Source organism: Ostrea edulis, chromosome 3, assembly GCF_947568905.1.
Source record: "Ostrea edulis chromosome 3, xbOstEdul1.1, whole genome shotgun sequence".
In the NCBI taxonomy this organism is placed as follows: domain Eukaryota; kingdom Metazoa; phylum Mollusca; class Bivalvia; order Ostreida; family Ostreidae; genus Ostrea; species Ostrea edulis.
Window position 1 is genome coordinate 86,558,371 of NC_079166.1, and position 8,878 is coordinate 86,567,248.

Genomic DNA, 8,878 nt, shown 5'->3' on the forward strand with positions numbered 1-8,878 from the left:
CAACGAGTTATTTTCTCATTATAACGAGTTAGTGTTTCATTATAACGAGTTAGTCTTTCATTATAACGAGATATTATCTCATTATAACGAGAGGATATCTCATCATAACGAGTTAATATCTCATTATAACGAGGTAGTATCTCATAAAATCGAGTTGGTTCTTTTATATAACGAGTCAATCATATCGTCAAGAGGAGTTAGCAACCTCGTTATACGGAGGTAGTATCTATGAAAACGTCATATTAAAATAACCCATTATTTCCAAACTTGCAACAAAACGATTAAAAATTATTCAAATCACAAAAACTGAATCTCATCTACTCATTCATATTATATCGAGTGTAGAATAGCAAAGTTCCACCGAGGGGACAATATTCAATCTTCGGTGATTGTGTGAGCAAATAAAATTCCTGGCTTACAGATGACTTATATGTATGAATATTCGTCGTCTTTATGATGATGATATATTGTTTATTTCTTATTCCAAAGAAATGAATAGGTGACAGTCTATTTTCTTGAATTCAACAAAAACACTGGGTTGTCAAGAAGTAATATAATTACAATCAATTTAACAACCAGTCAAATTGTACAACGATGATTTGTCATAATTTGTCATATTTCCATGGCAAAATCAAAATTCCAGCGAACAATCTACAAGGCTAGACGCATAGAGGATATCTATATTGCGTATTTTGCTATTTGGTTTATCGAACGAGTTGATATGGTGTATTTATTTGCGAGGCTTGCCGAGAGAATAAATACACGATATCAACGAGTTGGATAAACCAAATATCAAAATACGCAATTATTGATGTTCTATTTATCCCATGCGTCTTCTTTTGACTTAATTTTGAGATGATACCCAGTATGGTAGAAACAGCTGATTAAATTTGTTTTGAATCCGTGGCTCAGACGTCGTGCTTGATCTGTCTGCCTTACGCGGGAAAAAATAGTGCGCTTATAAACCATTAATATACAGCACAAAAAGGACAATTTTTATAAAAGAAACCATGGATGAAAATTGTTTTAGAAGGGATTATTGTTTATAATTAATAATGGTTTTGCCTTTCCAACAAAGTAACAACTATTGACCAAGTATTTATTTTTTGACATAGGCCTGACCTTCTGATAAAAGTTTGATGTCGTCGTCGTTTTGAAATAAACATGTGTATAACAATCGATGAAAGTAATATTTTAATGCATCGTTATTAGAATCTTCAACAGTTTACAAAGGAAAGTAGAAGTGTTTGTGTATTTGGATTTTATTTACGTAGTTTATTTGGATATAAGGACAAGAGGAAATCCTGAGGCACTTTAAATAGGTCTAGCCTAGTAAGTAAAGCTATTGAGATTTGTTACATTTAATATGCGCCAGAAAAAAGAGACTGTGCTTGTGAATACTTGGTACTGCAGCATGTCGAGGTACTTTCGATCAGGCTTGTCTAGTGGGCGGTCGATTCCTTCTCGATTATAATGGTGTGCACATATTTTTCTTTTCTGATCGTAATTTTTGAGTAGTTACAGATCGAGTTGGCATTTTTGCGACCGGTAACTTGTATTCTTTGTCAGTGGGGGCAACATCATTTTAATTTTGATATAACATAAATTCTAAATAAATATAGAATAATAAGTTTTACGCCTTATGCATGGATATGCATAAACACAGAAAATATGTCATCCAAGCAGGGACAATGTCAAAAGTAGTTCTGACCGGAAGTGCTTTATCAAATGGGCGTGTGATAAAGCTGATGCTTTAATTCATCTCACTTTCAATATACACCACACGTATGAGATACACATTCTATCTCAAGTACATAAAAACATCTTATGACAATCCACTAATAGATACTGCAATCATTCATTAAGATATTGCAGGTAACAAATACCTGTCTGGCACAGAAAAGTATTGCTAAAAATACAATATCATTAAACACATAGGGTTGTTTTTCAAAGTGGATGGAGGGGATGGTGGAGGGGTGGGGGCAGCCGGGGGAAATGTTGGAAGTTGACTTTTCTAGATTGCTTCACAAACATTTGTCCCATCTTCAAAGACCTAATTGATGGGATTGTGGGTGTAAGTTTGCCTCTATATTAGCTAAAACTGCCTCACAACCTTTTTCCAACGGTTAACTGATTTCATTTCTTAAATCGGGAATGGGAGTGATCGTTCTTTCTTCGCTACATTACTTTAATTAATATATTTCAAGCTAACAATCTGTTCATTGTTAAAAAGCCCCCCCCCCCTCATTCCACGTGCCTCAATTTGAAGTAAACAATTCCAGAGAAAATAAACATGCATATTTAAACACTAACATATGTATGCAAGGTGAGGATAACGAACAGTGATTCATCTCGTAACTCCTATAAGCAATACAAAATAGATAGTTGGGCAAACACGGACCTCTGGACACACCAGAGGTGGGATCAGGTGCCTAGGAGGAGTAAGCATCATGAAACACGTCAGACAGCATTTGACATAATGCGAGGTTGTACTGACGAACTAGATCGTTATAAGGACCATAGAATTTACGAAATGCTGACTTCAATCGAGACTGTTGAAACCCCTTTACTATCAACTTGTTTGTCAGTAGCTTACCTCGATTTAAAAACTGACTATACGATGAACAAACTCTTGCATATCGAATCAGTTGAGATATATAAACACCATATGCAGGTGATAATGGAATATTACTACATAAATATGGGAAGTTGACGATGGAGAAGCTGAAATCATCCCGTTTGTCATACATTTGAGTTGTCAGTTTGTCGTTAATGTCTACTTTCAATAAAATATCTACATATGTACGTATGAGGCAGAAGTGGACGACTCTGTGGTGTCCTTTATTTCGAGCTCACAGGGACATATCAAATCGACATATGAATGAAAGCTATTATTGTTAATAGACAAAATGTAATCGATATATCTAAATGTCGAATTGAAGGCCACAGCGAGATATTTTTTCTTCTCGCGTAAACATTTTTGAATAAATTTTGCTTGATATGAATATAGAAACAGGTCAGCTAACAAAGGGGCACAATTCGTGCCCATGGGGATTCCAACAGACAGTTGGAAGACCTGATCACCAAAGACCACGAAGATATTGTCAATGAGGAAGTCTAGCATATTTTTTATCTCAACTTCAGAGGATTTGTGCGTGGAATCAGAGTGGTGTTTAACAAAGTAATTTTTTGAATGACTGATCACTATATATGAATATTTCCGTTTTCCGTTTTAGTTAAAATCTCTTTCGAGATTTTTTCACTCATATGGAGACGTCACCAAGACCGGTGAAGGGCTTCAAATGTAGGTCTATGCTCGGCGCTGATGGCCATTGAGCAGAGGGGGTTCTTTAGCGTGCCATACCTACTGTGACAGAGGTCATCCGTTTTAAGGTCATCTCTGAGGACCGGTGACAATCACAACTGATGCCTAACGTTTGGCGATGTAGCTGTCAGTACCTGTTTTAACGACTTAGTTTTGTCGCGGTCGGGATTCGAACCCCGGGCTTCCACATGGGAGAAAACGTTCTAACCTCTCGGCCACCGCGGTGGTCATCTACACTTGGATAATTTGTACTAAATAGCACACCTACGAGGATTACTAGCGACTCTTATACACTTATTGATAATTTCTACACTAACCATCCTGATCATATTTGTGAAACTCAGGTACCCCATAGCTATGTCTGACCATCATCCACCTAGATCTAACAGTATGCAACGTAAAGGAAAACACACTGAAATAATAGTAATTCGTTCGGACGAATTAGCAATGCGTTTGGACGAATTAGCAATGCGTTTGGACGAATTAGCAGTGCGTTTGGACGAATTAGCAATGCGTTTGGACGAAATAGAAATCCGTTTGGACTGAATAGAAATTAGTTCGGATGAATTATCAATTGGTTCTGACGAAATGAAATTCGTTTGGATGAAGTACTAAGGTGTTATTTGGACGAAATAGAAAAAGTTACTGGAAAGGAGAACATAAAAAAGCCCTCTCGTACGCTCGACTGTTTAGAAGAAAGCAATATTCCGATTAGCTTGAAGTGGCTTTATTCATTGAAAGAAACATGGATACATCAAATTTCATGGGATACAAATTAATACATCTTCAATGTATACAATCCGGGTATACCGTGACATAAGAAACTGTTCCACTTCAGCTTCAGATAATTGATTCATTAGGTGTGCAATTTTGTAGTAGAAGGGGACTAAGACAGTGTGTTTATACAAATCCTGATCCGGACTTCAAGTGGCATATATACTCTGATGACAAAGTAAAACTCTTTGGTATCTACAGTAATGGATGCATTGATGGGTAATCTAGATACATGATTTGGCTATGACGTTTACAACAAATAGTTACCCTGTTGCAATAGCAAATTATTTTATGTCAGCTGTGGAATTGAGGATGGGATGTCCTTAGTGGATAGGAGCTGACAGAAAAGCAGCCAAATGTTGAAAATATGCAGAAATGGTTAGGGTATGAACATCAGGATAAGTTCTATAATCGATGTTTCTGTATGGTTCAAGTAACCATAATCAGAGGATAAAGGCCTGGTGGTCATATCTGAGAAGTCACAACGCGCGGTTCTGGATATCTCATTTTCAGGAATTAAAACAACGGATATAAATTCACTGGCGACTTTCTCGACATAAATTTACTCCAGCTCTGTGTTATGAATTTGATACATGTATGCGGGAACAATGCTTTCGGGTTTTAAGAAAGAATAAATAAGACTGTTGATTGATTGTATGTGTGATTAAGTGTGTGTGCGTGTGTTGGTTAAAGGGGAGGGGGTATGCACAAGGTCAAGAAGTTATTGTTTGGAAATTTTGGCACCGAACCCATCCATTCAAATGTTTGCTTTGTGCGGGCCTCTCCCCTTTTGCAGGGTATGTCAATGAATAGGTAATTTATGCACGTTTAATATGGTGCACAATTCTCACTGGAGAATCAATTCCAACTGTATCAACATTTCGAAACATGTTTTGTATTTTATACTAAGTCCATGGAACTTGAACTTAGTTAAGAGGTTTTGACTAGTCGTTCAAGATAAAGTAAAATACAAATTCAACACTTGATTCCATTCATGTCACAAGAGTACCACAAACGGTACAACGTACACACGTTGGACAGTGATATTCAACCTGTAAAGGTCCTAAAGTTGGTCATGGTGCAATAATCCATCTGACAAGTGAACTGATTATGTATTTCTCTGAGAGGGGGTTGTGACAAAATGTCATTGCAGTATTTGTATCTATGATGAGAAAAAGTCCAGGAAACTTTTTCACCTATTTTAAGTTTTAAATCAGGTCATGATGGACGAATTTAATCAAAATGTGAACTGATTATGTATTTCTGTGATATGGAGGTTGCGACAAAAATTTAGAGCAATAACTGGATCCATAACAAAAAAAAAATATGGAAAACTGTTTGACCTACTTCTACTCTCAAAGTAGGTCATGGTGCACCAATCCAGCTAACATGCTAACTGAACTTGTATTCTTCCGAGAGGAAGCTTGTAACTACATTTCAGGGTAATATCTGTATTCATATCGAATAAAAGTCCGGAAAACGGTTTGACCTAGCTCGAAAGAAGATCGCAGTACACTAATCCAGCTGAAATACAGACTCACTTTTACGCTTCATGAGGAAGAAATTGTGACCATATAGTACATGCATTTGTTACGAGAAAAAGTCTGGACTGACACACATACAGACGGACATATCAATCCATCTGAAATGCAAACTAAACTTGTATTCCTCTGAAATGAAACTTGGGGTTAAAGTTCAGGGCAATATCTGTGTCCGCAATGAAAAAAAGTCCGGGAAACTGTTTGGCCGATTTCTAGCTCGAAAGTAAGTCAAGGAGGGAGCAATCCAGCTAAAATGCAAACTGATCTGTATTTCCCATAGAGGAAGATTGTGACTAATTTTCAGGGCAATATCTTTGTCCGTAATGAAAAAAAAAGTCCGGAAAACTGTATCACCTACTTTTAGTCCTTCTTAACTGAACTTGTATTCCTCCAAGTGTAAGCATGCAAGGTGAAGATAACGAACAGTGATCAATCCCATAACTCCTACAAGCAATACAAAATAGATAGATGGGCAAACACGGACCCCTGGACACACCAGAGGTGGTATCAGGTGCCTATGTGGAGTAAGCATCCCCTGTTGACCAGTTACACCCGCCGTGAACCCTATATCCTGATCAGGTAAACGGAGTTATCTGCAGTCAAAATCAGTGTACGAAGAACGGCTTAACAATCGGTATGAAACACGTCAGACAGCATTTGACCTAATGCGAGGTTGTACTGACGAACTAGATCGTTATAACGACCATAGAATTTGCGAAATGCTGACTTCAATCGAGACTGTTGACATTCCTGTACCATCAACTTGTTTGTCAGTAGCTAACCTCGATTTAAGAACTGACTACACCAGAACAAACTCTTGCAGATCGAATCAGTTGAGATATATAAACACCACATGCAGGTGATAATGGAATATTGCTACACAAATATGGGAAGTTGACGATGAAGAAGCTGAAATCATCCCGTTTGTCATACAGTTGAGTTGTCAGGGCAATATATGTATCCATAATGAAAAAAAAATCCGGAAAACTGTTGGCTTACCTTTAGTTCTAATGTAGGTCATGGATATATGGACCAATCCAGTTCAAATGCAAATTGCACTTATATTTCTCTGAAAGGAATCTTATGACTAAATTCCAGAGCAATATCTGTATCCATAACAAAACAAAAAAACAAAAACAAAAAACGTCCGGAAAAATGATCGACATACTTATATTCTTAAAGTAGGTGAAGGTGCATCAATCCAGCTGAAATACAACCTCGTTTTTACGCTTCTTGAGAGAGAAATTGTGACCAAAATCCAAAGTCATATATGCATCCGTTACGGAAAAAAGTCCAAAAAAATTGACCTCGGACAGACAGCCAGTCAGTCAGACACATGGACAACGCCATAACATAGTCTGACGACGGGCGTATAAAAACAAAAACATGGTGAACTCCTTCTACTATTTCAGAAGGCAACGAGCTGATTTGAATAAGATACTTTTGTTTATAAGTAATTCTATATTGTTTGTTAAAAACTATTGAAAATCACTGACCTTGACTTAAATGTTAAAAAATGAACAGATATACAACAGACCAATGCTACATGTTATTTGGACTTGTATGGGGCTGGCTCATAATTGGTTTCATCATTGCATAGTCGAAGTCGGAGGGGGGGGGGGGGTAGCATGGTTGTGCTTACCTCACCAAGACCACCACTACCCTCTCCCTCCCACAGTTTAGGATTTTGACGGTTTTGGATGTTAGGTTTTGCAGTCTATTTCCTTTCTTGTATTTATTTGATCTCCCAACCTCACTGGGTTGTGCCCCCAATCATTTCTTGTGTGACTACGCCATTGCATTGACATAAATAATCATCAACATCATTATTATTTTAGGAGGAAATAAATGAAGTCATTCATCTTTGGAACATGCAAAGAATTATATTATAATCGAAATTAACTTTTTCTACCACAGACTAATTTTAGCCTGTGGGTAAAAAATCCACAGGCTAAAATGAAAACCTACAAGCTGAAGTAAAAATAATGAAGCAATTTTCTTTTTTCATAGTTTTTTTAAATCAATGATTTTCCCCATCATTATTGAGCCTAGTGGGTCAACAGGGATCTTTGGACAAGACACTAAGTTACGTAAGTCATATGGTGCAATGTTTAGGTCTCTTGACCATCGTACCTCTAATCCACAACCCGTTTAGCGCAGGTCTAGATCCAATGTCTTCAAATTTCATGCGACATCAGGGGTGTCACTAGTGATTTTTCAAAGCGAATCCCAGACTCATGGTTTATAAGCAGCACGATCACGAGTCCCATGGACTTTTTTGATAATCGTCTATGGGCTGAGCAGTGCATTCGTGTCATCACTACAACCTGATATCAATAAGACAATATGACAATAAATTAATGTAGATACCATGTAGGTCATTCTGATAAAAATGACTACCGGAAAACTTGGTAAAATAGAGACTCCGATTTTTTTTTTAGATAAATGAATAACAAAAACCTCATACTTGGAATTCAATCTAATCACCCCTATAAGTGAACAGGACTCGTGGCACATGTCTATATTTTTTATCAAATGCGATGTCCGACCTCTAAAGCATTTGTTCGACACCGGATTTCTTAAAAAATCGTAAAAGAAAAATCCGGATAGAAACGGTTGTTGAAATCGGTCGTTCATGTAAGCGTTTGTATGATTCTGAGTGCAAGTTTCAGAACAGCGAATTGAGCATCACCGTATAAAACGGATACGATACTATCACCACTCGCTAAGATTTTCGAGTGTCCACTATTTTTACTCGCTATTTTTCAACTGTACTCGCATTTTGCGAGTATTTCTCGTTAATTTCGAGCCCTACAGAATGCGTATAAATCCACACCAAATCGCTTCAAGCGGTAGACTTCTTACAATTTACAGAATGTCCCATCAGCACGACGCAGAGCACCATGTATATCCCGTATCGGTGGAGGAAATCCGTGACTGCAAAGAGTAATGTACCTTCAAAGTTCCTTCTCATGCGACAGAGATGTATTTGAAGTATGCTGTGTTTTGATGGAAGAGAACAACCTGCAACATCCGGATGACAGTGCGACTGCGACAATATTGTATTGTACATTAAAAAACTAATTCTTCAAAATGTATGACTTGTGTAAAGTACTCACTGGCGTTCCGCTGGTCTAGACCCTCGAGATTGTATGATATATATACATATGTACTGGAAATAAAGATTTATGAAAAATAGAGAGTAAAAATAAAAGGTGAGCGTTGAGAATGCGAGGGA